We start from the raw sequence: 18,909 nt of genomic DNA on the forward strand, positions 1-18,909 counted from the left end.
TGTTTCTGCCAGGTACTTGTGACCTGGATTGGCCACTACTGGAAGCAGGATATTGGGCTGAAAGGACCATTGGTCTGACCTAGTATGGCTGTTCTTATGTTTTATCGTAGTTACCTGCCAAGTATCCCACCCTGTTGAGACAACTAAAAGACAAAGGGGGCCTTTTATTAAGCTGTGGTAAAAGGGGTCCTACGCTAGCAACGGTGGCCGTTTTTATCATGCGCTGAGGCCCTTTTTACCACAGTAGGTAAAAAGGCCAAAAAAATGGCCATGCAATAAGATTGCGCTTACCTCATGACCAAGTGGGAGACGAGCACTTACTGCCACACATTGAGGTGGCGGTAAGGGCTCCCACGCTAACCTGGCAGTAACCAGGCAGAACCACACCGCGGGGTAACTATTGTGGTAAAAAATAGGGACCTATGTTCCCTAGCGCTGGATATGGGGAAGCCACTACTTTTGGGATTGGTAGCATGGAATGTTGCTACTAATTGGGTACTTGTGACCTGAATTGGCCATTGTTGGAAACAGGATACTGGGCTACATGGACCATTGGTCCTACCCTATAGCTATTCTGATGTTCTTATGACCTCTCATAGGATCACCATAAGTTCAAGCAGAAAGGAAACCACAATCCGCAGGAGCCACAGATTTACAGTTTCTAGAAGGTAATCAATAGAAATAAAACAAGATAAAACAAGGAAAAGAAAAAAGATGATACCTTTTTTTTATTGGACATAACTTAATGCAATTGGTTTGTAGAAGAAACCAATTGCATACATAACTCTGTACAGTGGTGAGCACATCAGCTATTACTACAACAATCAGAAACTTGAAGGACTGTTCTTAGTCGTCGGAACAGCCAATACAACAAGCGCAGCAAGCCCCCTCTCAATATCCACCTACCCGTTTTCCCAGCAACCAATAACAAGAAAGCTAGAAGCACGTGGCGAAGGAGGGGCGACGATTGGGTGGCACGGTCGCGGTTGCTGGGAGGAAGGCCAGGGGTAAAAAGCGAGATCGTGCTCAGGAGGGGAGGGGAAGGGGTGCGGGAGCGCGCGCGAACGTTCCCAATCCTCGACCAGACGAGAGCGCGCACGCGAACGTTCCCAATCCAAATCAGAGGAGAGAGAGCGAGAGCGCGTGCGAGAAAGAGAGAGACTCCACAGTGTGCAGAGCAGGCTTCCAGGACTGTATTGGTTTCGCGCTGTTTCGTGGGTCTCAGAGGAGTCGGTACTATAGTCAGCCGTCTCCGCTGCTCTGTGGCAAGAGGTGCTGATAGATTGCAAGCGCGTGCCCTGCGCTCGCGGGCACCCCGGTAGTGGGGGTGGGGGGGTATGGGATGGCTCGGGCTTCATAGGAACTTTGCCCGGCCGTGAACGGGCTTGAGGTGAATGACGGGCCAGGCTCAGAATCTTTGCCAAGGTGGCTTAGCTCCGAAGCGCTTCTGAGAGAATCAGATCTCATCCATAAAGCAGGTAAATGTGAGCTAAATCCCCTCTGTAGCCGATTGTGACTTGAGCTTGCAGCCACTGATGATGGATACATGGATGGATGGATGGGTGGAGGAGAGGAAGTGGTTGGCTTCTTCGTGAAGTTGCTGCCAGCGAGGGTGCGCTGTATCCCTCCTGCTTCAGGGATCTCAGCTTTGAAGAATGGATGAGCTGAGCTTGTATCTGTCTTACTAGCACCGTGCTTGCCTTGTATAGTCTTTGCAGGGCATGGGAGAGAGCTGTCCAGTTCCGTAATTTTGAAGGTTGCATGTTGTGGGGGAGACACAAGACGATTTTTTTTTGATAGGGTTAAGTGGCTGCAAGTAAAGATCATTCAGAGAAATAGCTGGGTAGCTCTAATTACACTGGATGATGAGGAGTTTCTGTTTTTCTTGCTGTAGCAAATATCCTTCTGCATTTATAAAATGGTTGTGTAGGTTAAGGATTTTATATTCTTTGTATCTGGTAATCCCCATCCCCCAGATTTAATGATTTTTGTTGTCTCAGACTAGATGACGGCAGAAAAAGACCTGCATGGTCCATCCAGTCTGCCCAACAAGATAAACTCATATGTGCTACTTTTTGTGTATACCTTATCTTGATTTGTATCTGCCATTTTCAGGGCACAGACCGTAGAAGTCTGCCCAGCACTAGCCCCGCCTCCCATCCACCAGCCCCGCCTCCCACCACCGGCTTTTTATTCTTAAACTGAGAGAGCATTTGCAAATGATGAAAAGGACTTTGAGCTAATTTATGCTAAAGTCTAACACAATTATTGCTTCAAAATAGATCTATCTCGGTTCCTTTCAAGCATTCATGTACCTTTTCTAATGGATTCCTAGGTAGTTGAACCTTATCTTGTTTCATTTGCTCCATGCTAAATTAATTACTACTATTATTAATAGTTGTTGTTGTTGAAACAATACTTGCAGTTGCTTTGATGTAGTAATCCCGTTTTTTTTTTCGTAATTGGTACGTTTGAATGGTGCTGTAGCCGTTTAGGTTGTCCTATTATCACACATTGGTGCATGGGGTGATGATGGGGGAAGAAAAGTAAGCTGAAGATGATAAGAATAGTACCCAAACTATGATTTTGGCAGAGGTACCTTCAAAATACAACGATCTGTGCTAAATAAGTCATCAGATCCAAACTTTACACAGTCCAATACAAAAGCCTGTAGATATCAATTTCCTTAGTCAACATTTTGAGACGATTTATTAGGAAATGTACCTTTCTGTATTTTTGCTAAGACAAATTATGGTAGTTTGAGTATATTGGTAAATCGTAAATGGTTTGATTTTTGAAAAGAAGAAAAGTGTGGTTAATATTTGTGTATTTTTATTTGAGAAATAAGGGCGTGTATAAACACCTGTCTGCAGTATCTTGAAGGGTATCTACTTAATTTAAGGAAAAAGACCTTTCTTTAAAAATGCATTTGTATGGATGAGTTCCTTTGCTATTTATGTATTCATTGATATGTGAACCTCTAGTTCAGCTTGCCTTGATTATGAATCGTGCATTTTAATACTGCATTTTCTTATTTCAGTGATTTGCCTTCAATATAAATGTTTCTGTCACTAGAACCTGTTAGCTGTCACGAAGTCCTTTTTGAGATTTAGATTTTCTCATATTCATCGATCTTAGGGGCCCTTTTACTAAGCCACCCAAAAAGCGGCCTGTACTATTTTTAATGTGTGGATGCCCCATGTGCTGAGGCTACGTTTAGCGTGTCAGTAAAATGTCCACAATTTAATTTTTTTCCATGAATGACCATGCCCTAATTTCCCAATTAGTGCAGGAGCCCTTACCGCTGCCTGTTTACTAGGTGGTAAGGGCTCACGTGCTAAGCCCGAACTAATCAGCAGCGTGCAATGATCTGCTGATTAGCGCAGAGCATGCCTACTCTCCACCCCCAAACACACCACCGCACTATTTTTTAGCATGGAATTGGTGTGCGCTGATCCTAGAACTACCGCGGGATTCCTGAGCACATCCTACGGTAGTGCCTTTTAATGTGCTTACTGCTACTTAGTAAAAGGGCTCCTTAGTCTGCAGTTACCATGTTAAAAGAAAGCTCATTTTAATTTACACAATTATGACAATAGCTTGGTTAAAAAAAATGCCTGTGCAGGTTTGGAATAAAACCTTAAACTTTTGATTTTGTAGTTATTATGCATGGAATACAACATATTATTTTATTACCATAAAATCTCTTTATTTGATTATAAAATGAATTACATCAATGATGTGCAACACTAGTAAAGAAATCCCCCCAAACCCTCCCAGTAAACTTCTAAACCACAGACATTAACAACCAATACAGTAGACCTCAAAAATAACGGTCTGGGATGTTTTCTATGAACCCTCCCACCTTGCAGTATTTGTATCATCTAAATGGAACACTGGGGGGTGATCCCCTAGTATCTGCTCTCGAATTATAAAATAGGATCCTGGGGCACGTTTGGCTATAATTTGTATTAATAATTTGCTTAGTCTCCACTGATTAGGAATCAATCTTGGAATCAAATTGTGGACTTGAGTATGGGTAACGGAAATAATTTCCCCCCCCCAATTTTTCTTTTTTAATGCTGTAGTTAATACTGTCATATGATTAATGTTACTATACATTTCTGTACAAGAAGATTCGTTTCTTGCTTGTTTAATTACTGAAATATTGATAAATAAAAAAAAAACGGTCTGGGGCCTGTGGTTCTTATGACCCCAAACCGATCACATATACAGTAAGCGTTCCTCCCCTCTGTTGTCATGTCCCTCCCCTCACCCTTCCTGAGAGCTCAATGAGTATAATGTAGTTTTGTTTAATCATGATGAGTTTGAGTTAATCTTCAAATATGTATTTATTTATTTATTACATATGTACCCTGCACTTTCCCACACATGGCAGGCTCAATGCGGCTTACATAGTAACAATATATAGAAATTACAAAGTCGTAAGAAAAATTTACAGTTTGGTTATAAACGCAAAACTAATGGGGTTAATGGATAAGTAAATTGAGCATGGGAGGGATTGATTACAAGACTAGCAATTTTCATACATATTTGTTCCTGGTATTGAATTTCACAGATGAGAAATAATCATTAACTATAATACTCCCAAATAAAACTAGGGACCAGAAGATCCAAAGGAAGTGGTATTTTTTGAGTTCCAGTGATGTGATGCATGATCCTAGTGCTAATTTACTGGCAGTACTCCTATTTCTCTTAAGAAATCTATTAGATTTATCTGGTTGGTTAGTAGGCACTATTGGAGGTGCTTTTTCTTTTCTTTTCTTTTTTTTTTTTTTTTTTTGTTGAATGTGATTCTTCTGCAGTGTAAGAAGACCAGGATTTGGAGTAGCCTAGTGCTTATAGCACTGGACTGAAAACCAGAGAGAGAGAGAGAGAGAGAGAGAGAGAGTGAGTGTGAAACAAAGGAAAAATATCTTCCACAAAATGAACCAAACAAACCACAAGAGTGGACAAAGCCAAGCCACAACTGTCAAGTGGATCACCAAGTCATTTATTCAGCCAATTCCTGACAATAACCTACACAGGCCATGTTTCATCACATCAGGCCTTCGTTTGGGGAACAGCTGTAGACACTGATGACTAGTTTCAGCAGTCTGAGTACACCAGTTACGTACAACAATTCTACTGGCTTCAGAAGAACCCCTGATGAAGGCCTGATGTGCTGAAACACGGCCCGTGTAAAGTTCTGTCAGGAATTGACTGAATAAATGATTTGCTGGCTTATTTTTGAAAGAGAAGGACACCTATCTTTCGACACAGTTTGGAAGATGGACGTCCTTCTCACAGGGTCGTCCAAATCTGTATAATCGAAAGCCGATTTACTCTTTTCGTCGCAGGGACGACCAAAGTTCAAGGGGGCGTGTCGGAGGCGTAGCAAAGGCGGGACTTGGGTGTGCCTAACACTAGGACGTCCTCGACCCATAATTGAAAGAAACAAGGACATCCCTGACGCACACTTGGACGACTTTACCTGGTCGTGTTTTTATGACCAAGGCACAAAAAGGTGCCCGAACTGACCAGATGACCACTGGAGAGAATCGGGAATGCCCTCCTCTTACTCCCCTAGTGGTCACTAACCCCCTCACACCCTCAAAAAACATCTTTAAAAATATTTTATGCCAGCCTCTATGCCAGCCTCAGATGTCATATTCAGGTCCATGACAGCAGTATGCAGGTCCCTGGAGCAGTTGTAGTGGGTGCAGTGCACTTCAGGCAGGCGGACCCAGGCCCATCCCCCCCTACCTGTTATGTTTGTGGAGGAAACCCACCAGAAACCCACTGTGCCCACATCTAGGTGCCCCCTTCACCCTTAAGGGCTATGGTAGTGGTGTACAGTTGTGGGTAGTGGGGTTTTTTTTTTGGGGGGGGGGGGGGTTAGGGGGCTCAGCACACACGGTAAGGGAGCTGTGTACCTGGGAGCAATTTATGAAGTCCACTGCAGTGCCCACTAGGGTGCCTGGTTCGTGTCCTGGCATGTCAGGGGGACCAGTGCACTAGAAATGCTGGCTCCTCCCATGACCAAATGGCTTGCATTTGGTTGTTTCTGAGATGGACGTCCTTGGTTTCCATTATCGCCGAAAATCAGAAATGACCCAATCTAGGGATGACCAAGTTTAAGGATTTGGACATCCCTGGCCGTATTGTCGAAACAAAAGATGGACATCCATCTTGTTTCGAAAATACGGGTTTCCCAGCCCCTGGATTGGGACGTTCTGTGAGGACGTCCAAATCGAAACGAGGACGTGCCTTTTGATTATGCATTCTTGGTGATCCACTTGACATGTGTGGCTTGGCTTCTTCCACTCTTGTGGTTTGTCTGAAAACCAGAGAATCCAGGGTTTAAAATCGCTCTGTTTTCATTGGTGCTTCTTTTGACCTTGGGTAAGTCACTTCACTCTCCATAGCCTCAAATAAAAACCCAGGGCCTGATATTCCTACCGATGCACGTTAAGCAAACTGAAACTAATACTGCAACAAGAAGGGACGTTCCCATTATTTTTTATTGCAGGTCATATGTTAACATTCAGGTTGACCTTCTGTACCTGTTCCCCTGGTTAAAGCGGAAGGACGTAGGTCCAGATTCAGTAAACAGTGCTCAAATGAGGCACCAGGGAGAACCTGTGCTATGCCCTATTCTACAAAGGGCTCTCCATGCTGAACACCCTTTACAGATTTTGGGCACGAGGACCTACACCAGCTGAAACTTGGAGTAAACCTTGGTGTAAGCAGCAACAAACAGCAGAGTGCCAGTTAAGTACCAGTCAACTCCAATTTAACGTCAATAATTGGTTGTTAGCACTCAGTTGACTAATCAGTTGCATTTGCATCTTGATTCTACACCCAAATTTGGGCAACCTATATAGAATCTGGGGCTAGGAGGTGGTGGTGGTGTCATATTAACTCCGCATTAGCCAGTTAGGACTAGATTCTATATAGGCACCTGAAAAATCAGTGCCGAAAAAAAAACGCTTAGATGTATGCTATAAAACAGTGTTTCTCAAGTCTCCAGACCTGGAGTACCCCTTGCCAGTCAGGTTTTCAGGATATCCACAATGAATATGCATGAAAGAGATTTGTATATAATAGAGGCAGTGCATCCAAATCAAGTTCATGCATATTCATTGTGGATATCCTGAAAACCTGACTGGGAAAGGATACTCCAGGACTGGACTTGGAAAACACTGCTATAAAGTACGCCTAAGTGTAGGCATACTGTATAGAATACATCTAAATTTCCATGCAGATTATAGAATATGCTGAGTGCATGCCCCTGCGACTAAATTTAGTTGTGGGCAGTTAAGCCAAGTAAAACTTGGTGTAAATTCCGAAGCCTAAATTAGGCATGGACCAGGTGTATTCTATAACAACGCACATAGATTTTAGAAATGCCCATGACCTGCCCATTTCACACCCATGGCCACGCCCCCTTTTCAACCAAGCCACTTAGAATTTACATGCATCACGTTTCAGAGTACACTTAAACAGTTGTGCATGTAAATTCTAATTAATGCCAATTAGTGTCAATTGCTTGTTAAGTGGCAGTTATTGGTGCTGATTGGCTTGTTAACTAATTAAGTTGCACGTACAGAAATCCAGAATACAGATTTGCGTACACAATTTAAGTCGCGCTATATAGAATCCGGGGGTTAGTGTATAGTAAGTGTAATGCATTATTACGTACTAGCCGTTGAGCCCGTGAAAACAGGCTACTTTTGAAATGGGGGGGGGGGGGGTTTGCGAGCCCCTCCCCCGAGGTCAGCGCCGCCCCGCCCCACCTCCCCCGGAGTCGCCGCCGCCGCCCCTCCACCCGGCCCGAGCAGCACTGTAAACTTACATCAGCAAGCAGCAGCAGGCACATCAGCAAAGCTGTCGTCAGGGCGGGCTTCCTTCTCTGCCTGTGTCCCGCCCTCGTGTGACATAACGTCGGCAAGGGCGGGACAAAGGCAGAGAAGGAAGCCCGATGGCAGCTTTGCTGATGTGCCTGCTGCTGCGTGGTGATGTAAGTTCACAGTGCTCGGGCCAGATGGAGGGGCGGCGGCGACTTCGTGGGAGGGGGGAGGGGGAGCGGTTCCGACGTCTGCAGCATGCCAGTAGAGACTTCCCTCTCTGTCCCGCCCCCGTCATCACGTATTGACGCGGGGGCGGGGCAGAGAGGGAAGTCTCTACTGCGCATTTGCGAGTGAGTACAGTTACTCGCCATTTATATGTTTGATAACTGGAGATTATCTCTGCTTCAGGAAGCAGGTGAAAGCCTGTCTCTTCTCCCAAGCAGGGGCGTAGCTACGGGGTCCTGGGTCCCCGCAAATTTTGTCGGGGCCCCTGGTTTGGCTGGCAGGGGTCCCCAACCACCGCCAACCGAAGCCGCCTTCAGCGCCAGTCTCCGGCGCAGCCACGTTTGCTGCCTGCCCCCTGCTCTTCTTTCTTCTTGCTCCTTCTTTCTTCTTGCTCCTTCTGTGCACACTGACGCTGACATGCTCACGCTCCTCGTCAGCGTGCACAGGAGGAGCAAGAAGAAAGAAGAGCAGGGGGCAGGCAGCAAACGCGGCTATGCAGGAGATTGGCGCTGAAGAAGCCTTTGGCTGGAGGGGGTGAGGGACCCCTGCCAGCAAAGGTATTTGTGAGGCGGGGTGAGGAGGCGAGGCTGTGGGGGGGTGGGGGCGAGGAGGCAAGGCGTGGCGGTGGGGGGGCGGCGAGGCGGCACTCAAAATGTGCCCTCAACCTCGGGCTCTGGCCCCCTACCACCGTGAGGTCTGGCTACGCCCCTGCTCCCAAGCCTTTAATACATAGGGTGACTGACTGTACACTCATTCTGCACCTGGACTAGCTTGCTACACACACTGTAACGTAGATCAGTTCCTTATAAGTTGCTTAACTATACAACGAACTTGCCTTGAGTTTAACTAACCATCAAATTATCCCAACTGACTCTGTATCACGCATCTTGTTCCTATCATATATCTGCTATTAGCCCCTCAGCTATATGGTAAACTGTATTGTAGAAAATCTTTAGCATCATATCTATGTTAGTTGAACATTCTAATGCATGTTTATTAGGTGTATCGTTAGTATTATGCTAACATCTATATAAATAATTCTCACCTGCAACGTTCTGAAACGCACTGTGTGGGAGGCAAACACTGAAGGCTAAGCTGTCAGCAACACTCACTTTCACTCATGCACCACTCACTCTCACTCATAGACCCGCCCTCAGCCACGCCCCTTCCAGACATAATTCGCGACCCCAACATTCTAAATGAAGCCTCCAACCGGAAGTTGAGGCGACGAGACCGTTTTTGCCCATTGCTGTGTGCCCCGCCCTCACGTCACAACGTGATGACGATGAAGGCGGAGCACTGACATTCGCTGACACTCCTTTTCCGATTGCCTCTGACTGCCTCATGCCGCTCTCTGGCCCGCCCTCCCTCTCTCCCCTCCAACTTGCAGCCGCAGCATGCTCTCTCCCTCCCCCCCCGGACCCCCTCCTGTCCCAACTCGCCAGCGCCCCGCCCTCAGGCCTCCCTCAGTCACCCTCTTCGCCGATATTCGCATTTCCTCGCGGCGCCGCACCAACAGCACAACGACAACGTCCATGCAGCACCTCCCACGTTTCCTTTCTTTTGAGTGTATGGGAAACAGGGGAAACAGAGATTACCCTAATTGCCTTCCTTCCTTACACTCGACTACATAGGCTTAGTTCCACTCCTGTTTACTAAGAGAGGGCAGAGAGGACAGTGAACGACAGCGTGGATGCAGCACCTCACACAGGTTTGCTTTCAATTCAACTACTAAGAGAGGGCAGGGAGGACGGTGAACGACAACGTGGATGCAGCGCTTCACAGGTTTGCTTTGAATTCAGTCCTCACAGCTTTCCTTTCAATTCAGTGTATGGCAATGATGGCTGCACGGTGATGGGGAAACAGAGATTACCCTAATTGCCTTCCTGCCTTACACTGCACTACATAGGTTTACTTTCACTGTATGGCTATGAAAAAATGGTGCATACATATCAATCCTGCAACAATAACCACCCTCAAAGCCCACCTCCTCTTCCTCACACTTTGCCACCATGGCACATCCCCCAACCCCCCCTTCACCCAAATATAAAATAAAAAAAACCCCGATACAGCACCACACTAATAGCAAACAGCAACAACACAGCCAACCCACACCCCCCCAGCAATGCTGACCCCCCCTCCAAGCCCCCTGCCACACCCTCTCAGTTCACCACCCCTCACCCCCGCTTCCCTCCTGTCATTGTCAGACACACACACAACAACACAAACACTCACCCCCAACCTCCCAGACCGCCCCACCCTCTCTCACTTACACACACTCACTTACACACACACATACACGAACTCTGTCTGTCACACACACACACACACACACACACACACACACTCTTTCACACACACAATCTATCTCTGTGGGCAAAATTCACAATGGAGAAGGGTAGCTAAGGGAAGTACAAGGCAACAATGGCAGTTGTCCCCCATACACTCTTTCTCACACAGTCACTCCCACACACACTCTCTCAAACATACACACTCCGAGGAAAACCTTGCTAGCGCCCGTTTCATTGTGTTCAGAAACGGGTCTTTGTTACTAGTTGTATTATATCTCTGGTATTTGAATTTCAGTGCTGTCAAATGTGTATATTTTTGATACTATTTCATGGTAGTTCTGTTATTAGATTTAAATTTACTGTTTTCAAGTTTACCTCATTTATTGTATGTATGTTTATTTTTGGTTATTTTACTATTGTTACGCTGTTAGCAAAATTATAAGTTTTATGTAAAGCTACCTACCATACACCACCACCACCGTAGGGTTAATAAATCCCAATAAATAAATAAATAAATAAAATAATTAGCTGGTTAATGCTTCCATGCCTCCTTTCTGCCCATGCCTCACCCCCTGACAGAAAATTGAATCATTCAGTAATGCACAGAAACAGGAAAACTACTGCAAAACTCCTTAACATGGTCACATGATAGTCTATTTTTTCATATTAACCATGCATTCAGAGCTGGATTCTATATATGGCACCAGAAGATTGGTATCAGAAATGATCCATGCTAAGCACCATTCTGTAAAGGTCATGCGACCTTTATAGAATACAAGTGTAGCGCACAAGTAATGCCTAAATTTGGTCACCAGACTTACGCTTCATAAAAGCAGATGTAACTCTTGCACCCAAAGTTAGGCTCGGATAGGCCTAATTGTGTAAAACCGCACCTCCCTTTTAGAAAAACCCCTGACCTGCCATGCCCCTCCCATGGCCATGTCCCCTTTTGAGGTCTGCACAAGACTAGTTAAGCACAGTTGTTAGAGAAGCTTGTGGCTAGAAGATCTGCACGTAACCCCAATGTGTCAACTAAGTGCAAGTTAATACTAATAATTGCACCAATTAAGCAATAATTGACCTAATAATAATTGCACGGATCAGAGATCTTTGTCTAAATTCCGGTGCCAATCTTTTGGTGCCATATATAGAGTTCATAAGTACATAAGTATTGCCATACTGGGACAGACCAAAGGTCCATCAAGCCCAGCATCCTGTTTCCACAGTGGTCAATCCAGGTTATAAGTACCTGGCAAGAACCCAAAACAGTACAATATGCTGCTTATTCTAGAAATAAGCAGTGGATTTTCCCCAAGTCCATTTTAGTAATGGCTTATGGACTTTTCTTTTAGGAAGCTATCCAAACCTTTTTTAAATCCCACTAAGTTAACTGCTTTTACTACATTGTTTGGCAAAGATTTCCAGAGTTTAATTACATATTGAGTGAAGAAATATTTTCTCCGATTCGTTTTAAATTTACTACTTTGTAGCTTCATTGCGTGCCCCCTAGTATTTTTGGAAAGAGTAAACAAGCGATTTATGTCTACCTTTTCCACTCCACTGACATTATTTTATAGACCTTTTCTAATTCCACTATATCTTTTTTGAGATGCGGTGACCAGAATTGAACACAATATTCGAGGTGCGGTCGCACCATGGAACGATACAAAGGCATTATAACATCCTCATTTTTGTTTTCCGTTTCTTTCCTAATACCTAACATTCTATTTGCTTTCTCAGCTGCTGCTGCACACTGAGCAGAGGGTTTCAACGTATCATCAACGATGACACCTAGATCCCTTTCCTGGTCGGTGGCTCCTAATGTGGAACCTTGCATCATGTAGGAGTAGCCTAGTGATTAGGATGGTGGACTTTGGTCCTGGGGAACTGAGGAACTGAGTTTGATTCCCACTTCAGGCACAGGCAGCTCCTTGTGACTCTGGGCAAGTCACTTAACCCTCCATTGCCCCATGTAAGCCGCATTGAGCCTGCCATGAGTGGGAAAGCGCGGGGTACAAATATAACAAAAATAAAATAAATAGTTCAGGTTCCTCTTTCCCACATGCATCACTTTGTACTTGCTCACATTAAATGTGATCTGCCATTTGGATGTCCAGTCTCCTAGTCTCATAAGGTGCTCTTGTAATTTTTCACAATCCTCTTGCAATTAACAGCTTGGAATAACTTTGTGTCGTCAGCAAATTTAATTACCTCACTAGTTACTCCCATGTCTAGATAAGGGTAAGTCCCTTAGAAGAAGGGTCCCTTTGAGAGTAAGCTCATAAACTGGCCTCTGAAAATGTACTAAGGTTATGTGTATAACTTTATACTGAAAATTTCACTAAAGGGCCCTTTTTACTAAAGTTTAGCATGCGCTAATGGACCTTAGCATGCACTAAGTGCCATGTGACCTTTAAAATAGAACATGCTACATTTAATGCACGCTAATGTCCGTTAGCACATGCTAAACTTTAGTAAAAGGACTCCTAAATTTAGGAGCATAAAAAGTGGATGGTAACAGGGGTGGATTTAGCATGGTGAAAAGAAGTTAGGAGCTTAACACTGATTTTCAGCACTAGACTCATAAATTAGGGTCATAAATCTAGACAAATGAATGGCAGGCCTATATTTATAAGCATAACTTGTAAGCTCCTAAATTAAGATGAAATTCTAGCTGAAAAGTTATATTCCTAAATTTGGCTGAAAATAAGACAGAACTTTAAGAGCTCAGCTTTTTTCGAATATCAGGTCTCTAGATTGTAAGCGCTCAAGGTGGGGGGGGGGGGGGGGGGGGTAGGGAAACATCTACTGTACCTGAACTTGTAACTCATCTTTCAGTCAGATTTGTAAAGATGAGTACAGTATAGTCTTGATTATCTGGCGTAAAACGAGACCGAGCCATTGTCGGATAATGAAAATCAGATAATACGGAAAACAGTGGTAACCCCTTTAAAAATGCACAGAAAACATACTTTATGCATAAAGAAGAAACATAGGTTATCTGTATTTAAAATACAATTGTTTATTAACACTATCCAGCAGTGTGTGAAGCTGGAAAATAGGAAGATGAAACTGTGCACTTCTTAACGGCAATGCGATGATGTCACTGGGGGATCTGTCGGATATGCTGGATGGTCTGATTAGCAAAGGTTGGATAGTCGAGACTGTACTGTAATTAAATCTAAAATCCAAATATGCTCTTATAACGGAGCAGCATAAAAAGCACCCTTTAGATGTTATGATCACAAAGAGTGTTAGAGTTGTCTTTTCTTACGGTGATAACGAAATGAAAAGAAATTCCTGTTCCATTACATAGCAGCATAAAAGGTGATAATAGAAAAAGACAACTTGACCCCTCCAGTCTGCCCAATTATTCCTGTCTTCTCTGCAAGGATATACCCCATTTGTCAGCTATGGAAGCATGATTGCTTGTAGGGGATGGTTGCTTATCTAGTCAGTCTTCTCTTCCTCCTCAGTGAGCATGCAGGATCTCATACTTAATCCAACAGCTGCTCCTGCCTCTCAGCCAAACATTGTAATAATCTAGAGAATGCAATAACGTAGTCACATAAGGGGTAATTTTGTAAGTGATTCAAGCATGTAAAACAGCATTTTATACACTCGACTATGTGCTTATAAAATTGCCGTAGCATATACATTCTTAAAGATAAGTGCTAGAAAACCGTATCAGTTATAGACTTTCCTGCTGGCAGAAAATGGACAAGATCAGCCCTTCTGCTTGTACGTTATAAAATGTGCACACACACGCACATGTTTTTCTGCCAGCATATAAACGTATAGTTACTCCCGCTTTAGAGCCACTATAGTTTTGCTTGGGAGCTTGCAGAGAGGCAATTTTACAAAGTTACATAGGGTTATGTGTTGTCTTGAAAGCCTACATGTCTTATTACAAAACTAGGAAAAAATGCCCGTTTCTGAGTGCAATGAAACGGGCGCTAGCAAGGGGCCCCCTCCCTCCGTCCCTCGGAGCTACTTGCGTTACTTGTTCAGGGTTTGTGTTCACCTCGCATTTCGGCCCTCGAGTGTTATAGCTCCACCCTCGACGTCATGACGTTTTGACGCGAGGGCGGTGCAGACACTCCAGGGCACACCGGATATCTTGGGCGCCTCAACTTCCGTGGAGGCTTCAGAACGTTGGGGTTGCCTTTTATATAGAGAGATTACCCTCTAACTGGCCTAAAGTAGTGTTTCCCAAGTCCAGTCCTGGAGTCCCCCTTGCCAGTCAGGTTTTCAGGATATCCACAATGAATACGCATGAACTTGATTTGCATACATTACCTCCATTATATGCAAATCTCTTTCATGCATATTCATTGTGGATATCCTGAAAATCTGACTGTCAAAGGGTACTTCAGGACCGAACTTGGGGAAACTCTGGCCTAAAGTACAGCAAGAATGTGATGGCTTGGAATTTTCAGCTAACGATTTAGAGGTCAATATTCAAAGTGATTTAACCAGCTAGCAATAGCTCCTGGCCAGTTAAATCGCTTTTGCAGGGCTATCCACTGATTTTCAGTGGCATTTAACCGGTTAGAGCTGCTGAATATCCCCACAGAAAAATCAAAACGAAGGAAAAGACACTTCCACAGGTGATCACCAGTCAAACAGGGAGAGCGGAAAGCACCAGGACAAAGTCCAGGATAAATCAAAATACTCAGTTTATTAAAAAAAAAAAAAAACAATAGAGGTATTCGCAATACAATGTTCGCATTCAGTATACAGGATGCACTTGACAAAAAATCCCAACACATGCCGTGTTTCGGCACATCTGTCTTCATCAGGGAACCTCATGAAAACATGAAAAACAATGAGAAATATAATAAACATAACAAATATTATATTTAAATATTGCAATTAACATAAGGGATAAAAGACATAAAAGAAAAAACATGAAAAAACATTTTTTATTTGGATTTTTGCTCACACCTTTTTCAGTAGTAGCTCAAGGTGAGTTACATTCAGGTACTCTGGATATTTCTCTGTCCCAGGAGGGCTCACAATCTAATTTTGTACCTGAGGCAATGGAGGGTTAAGTGACTTGCCCATGATCACAAGGAGCAGTAGTGGGATTTGAACCTTGCTGTAACCACTAGGCCACTCCTCCACATGAGGGAATAAACAGAGAGGATGAAATATCAAACCAAAAAAGATAGTGAAAACAAAACCTATGCAAATGAAACACCAAACTGATTGAAATGCACATAAATGTTAATAGCATAAGCTTTGCCACTGAAAAACGCAGAGAAACGAAACAATGTGAACACAGATAGTAAAACTACAAAAAGTGCAATGCAAATGTATGAAACAAATGTGAGTCTTAACCCATAGTATGAGAAGCATGCCACAATAACCGGTTTCACTGCTATTTCTATGTAATGTCTGTATGCGAAGATTGTGTTGTGAATACTTCTGTTGGTTTTAATGAAATAAACTGAGGGCTTCTTTTACCATTCGCTATACAGGAAGTACTGCTGGGCTACCACAGCAGCCCGGCGGTACTTCCCACCCCTAGCGTGGTATCACATCTGGTGCTACAAAATATATTTATTCTTGTAGCGCTGGGGTGTACCTGGCAGTAATCGGGCAGTGCTGTGCGCTGCCTAGTTACTGCTGGGTTAGCGAGGGTGCCCTAACTGCCACTTCAGTGGGTGGCAGTAAGGGCTTCCCCCTGAAATGGCCGCAAGGCAAGTGCTTTACTTGCCGCATGACCATTATCTGTATGAAAGAAAGACTTCACTTTTGCCCGCCGCGGTAAAAGGGGGCCTCGGCGCTCGTGAAAAACACGTGCCGACGCCAGCGCTGGCCCCCTTTTGCCACAGCTTGGTAAAAGGGGCCCTTAGTGTGCAGTAGGCCTGCGTTGGGCTTACTGATGCTTTGTAAAAGGGCCCTTCAGCTTCAAAAGAAATGTGTGAGCTGTGCTGTACTACAGCTAAATATAAACACTTGGAAAATACTAAGTAAATAAGACTTCTCTTTGACCAGTAATTTGTGATGAGGACTCTAAGGAACTATCTGATCGCTAGCTAAAGAATATTTGAACACTTTGTAGCTTAATTCAGGTTTATGCTCTTCATCCTCTTAACTTGAACATAGCGCACAGACCTTCTTAAATTGGAGCAATAAAACTTCTCAGCACTTCAGTCCAAAGTGGTCAAGTAGATCACAGTGCTCGCAAACAATCCTGTCCAGATATAAACTCTCTCCCACCCCCCCCCCCCCCGATATTCAGCATTATTTAACCAGTCAGGAACGGCTGCTGATCAGTTAAATAGCGTTTTAACACTGAATATCCATGGTTAGCAGCTAACTTCTAACCAGCTATATTGCGTCGATATTTAGCGCCAAACCTGCTATTTTTAGCGGTTAAAATAGGCTGCATAAATAGCAGGCCTATCTTTGACTGCTAAAAACTGATTAGTGCTGAATGTTGGCATAACTAGTTAACTTTTTATCAGTTAAAAAAAAATCCCGGATATTGAATTCTGGTTGCTGGAAACAGCCCAGCTTTGAATATCCGGGTTTGACGTTGAGTGAATATTGGGCCCAAATTGTTCAATGAAAAAAGTGATGCAAAGCTTACTACAGTAGAGGGCCCTGCTCAGTCCCACTGGGCAATATAACAGCTGCCAGAACAAGTGTATCAAGAAATAAAAATATGTTCTCTTTAACCAGTATAACAATGTACCAAAATCAGTTGCCATAAAGAATTTGATCATGTGGAGAAAGAAATGACTTAATTGAATAGCTCGTTTTTTAAAATCAATTTTTGTAAGCTTAAGCATGCAACCAATATGCACAGGTCTTTACTAATTACAGACCAGCATTAAATTAACTGAAATACTTTAAAGGCGCTGTCTTAAAATTTAATGGAGTGTAAGCATCCCTGATATCAAAAGGACATATTTGAATATGAAAACAAATGGAAAAGGAGCTTCCTAACAGCTTATTGGGAAAAACACCACCAAGCGATTTCTAATTCAGGTTCCTATATTTCGAGTCAGAGTGCAGTACTCAGAATCTCTTACAGATCTTACTAGGGAGAGAACATATAAGATTATTCCAGGGTCACCAATTCATAAAATCCAAGGAACTACTGTATTAATACTCCTGGGGGAAATTGTGTGCACAATATTTTAACATTTGCAAAATTGTTCATACATTATTTTGTAATTTTTTTGTGCACAATAGTCCCTATTATAAGGCCAAGACATTCCCTTCCCAGCTTTCACCCTCCACAAGCTCAACCCTTTGCAGCAATCCCACTCCCCAACTTAGCTTGAGGCTCCCTCCCTCTGATAAGAAAGGTTCAACCCTCTGCTCTCTTTGCTCCCCTGTCCAAGGTCAACACGCCCCCCCCCCCAGATTTATCTCTCTATCTCCTAGTTTTCTCCCCTTGACCCCCCCCCCCGCTTCATTTATTTATTAGGATTTATTTACCACCTTTTTGAAGAAATTCACCCAAGTCAGTGTCAAACAAAATAGGTACAACCAGCAAGAACATTATTTGTAGAGAAAACTGAATAACATTCCAAGTGCATTTTACAATAAAGAGCCCCCCCACTTCTCACCATATTGAACCTCTGATTATAGAATCCAAACTTAACCTTAATTAAACAAGAAACATGAGAAATACCATAAAATGGTGCTGTAATGCCTCAAAATAACAGCACCAGTCTTGAGGTCCTGTGTAGGGTTACCATATTTGCCCTAAGAAAAACGAGGACACAAAATATCACCCCACCCGCCCCCTGTCACTTTGGTCCCCCCACAAGAAATCCAGATTCCCTCTCCTCCCCATGTATATACCCTCCCCAAATTTCCAGCCTCCCTCCACCTACATGACTGCATTCACTACCCCTCCCCTCCTGTACCTTATTATCTTGCCCTGGTGGTCTAGTGGCCTCTTTGCGCTTCTTTGCGTTGGGGCAGTATTTTATTTTTAACTCTGCCCTTTGGCCGGGCTAGGGCAACACACACATTCTCCAAGGTGATGGGGGTGATGGATGCACACTTCCAGAGTCAGGGTATTCTTCTTCATTCCCTCCTGGATGACTGTTTTGGGCTGACTCAGCTTCGGAGGCCAGATTGGCTTCCTTGCAGGTCATTTCACTCCTGGAATCTCTGGGCTAGGTAGTGAACTAGCCCAAATCATTTGGTCCTGTTTCAGTCCCTGGAGTATCTCGGGGTCTTCTTTGATATGGCCAGAAGGATGTTTTTCCTTCTGGATGAGCAGGCAGAAACGTTCTGGGTGCAGTTGTGCTCTGTGACCTCCTGGAGCCTATGTTTTGGGATTACTTGCAGCTCTTGGGCTCTGTGGCCACTATGCTGGAGATGGTGTCTTGGACAAGGGCTCATATGTGCCCTCTGCAATGGGCTCTGTTGTGCCTATGGGCATTGGCCTCACAGGACTTCCATTGTCCTCTGCCTCTGGCATCCAAGGTAAGGCATAGGCTGGTTCACCTGCTGAGAGGTGTTCTTCTGGATCCCCCACAGTGGGTTCTGATCACCACGGATGCATG

General features: G+C 44.0%; 1 long non-coding RNA gene across 1 annotated transcript in view; it reads left to right on the top strand.

Annotated features, from left to right (window-relative positions):
- Positions 1–1,162: 1,162 nt before the first annotated feature.
- Positions 1,163–18,909, top strand: part of LOC115479810 — a 179,165-nt gene continuing 161,418 nt past the window's right edge. Inside the window, exon 1 of the long non-coding RNA XR_003943759.1 lies at positions 1,163–1,478. This is a non-coding gene — a long non-coding RNA (uncharacterized LOC115479810). The remainder of the gene's footprint in view (positions 1,479–18,909) is intronic.

This window comes from Microcaecilia unicolor, chromosome 11 (assembly GCF_901765095.1).
Source record: "Microcaecilia unicolor chromosome 11, aMicUni1.1, whole genome shotgun sequence".
NCBI classification, from domain to species: domain Eukaryota; kingdom Metazoa; phylum Chordata; class Amphibia; order Gymnophiona; family Siphonopidae; genus Microcaecilia; species Microcaecilia unicolor.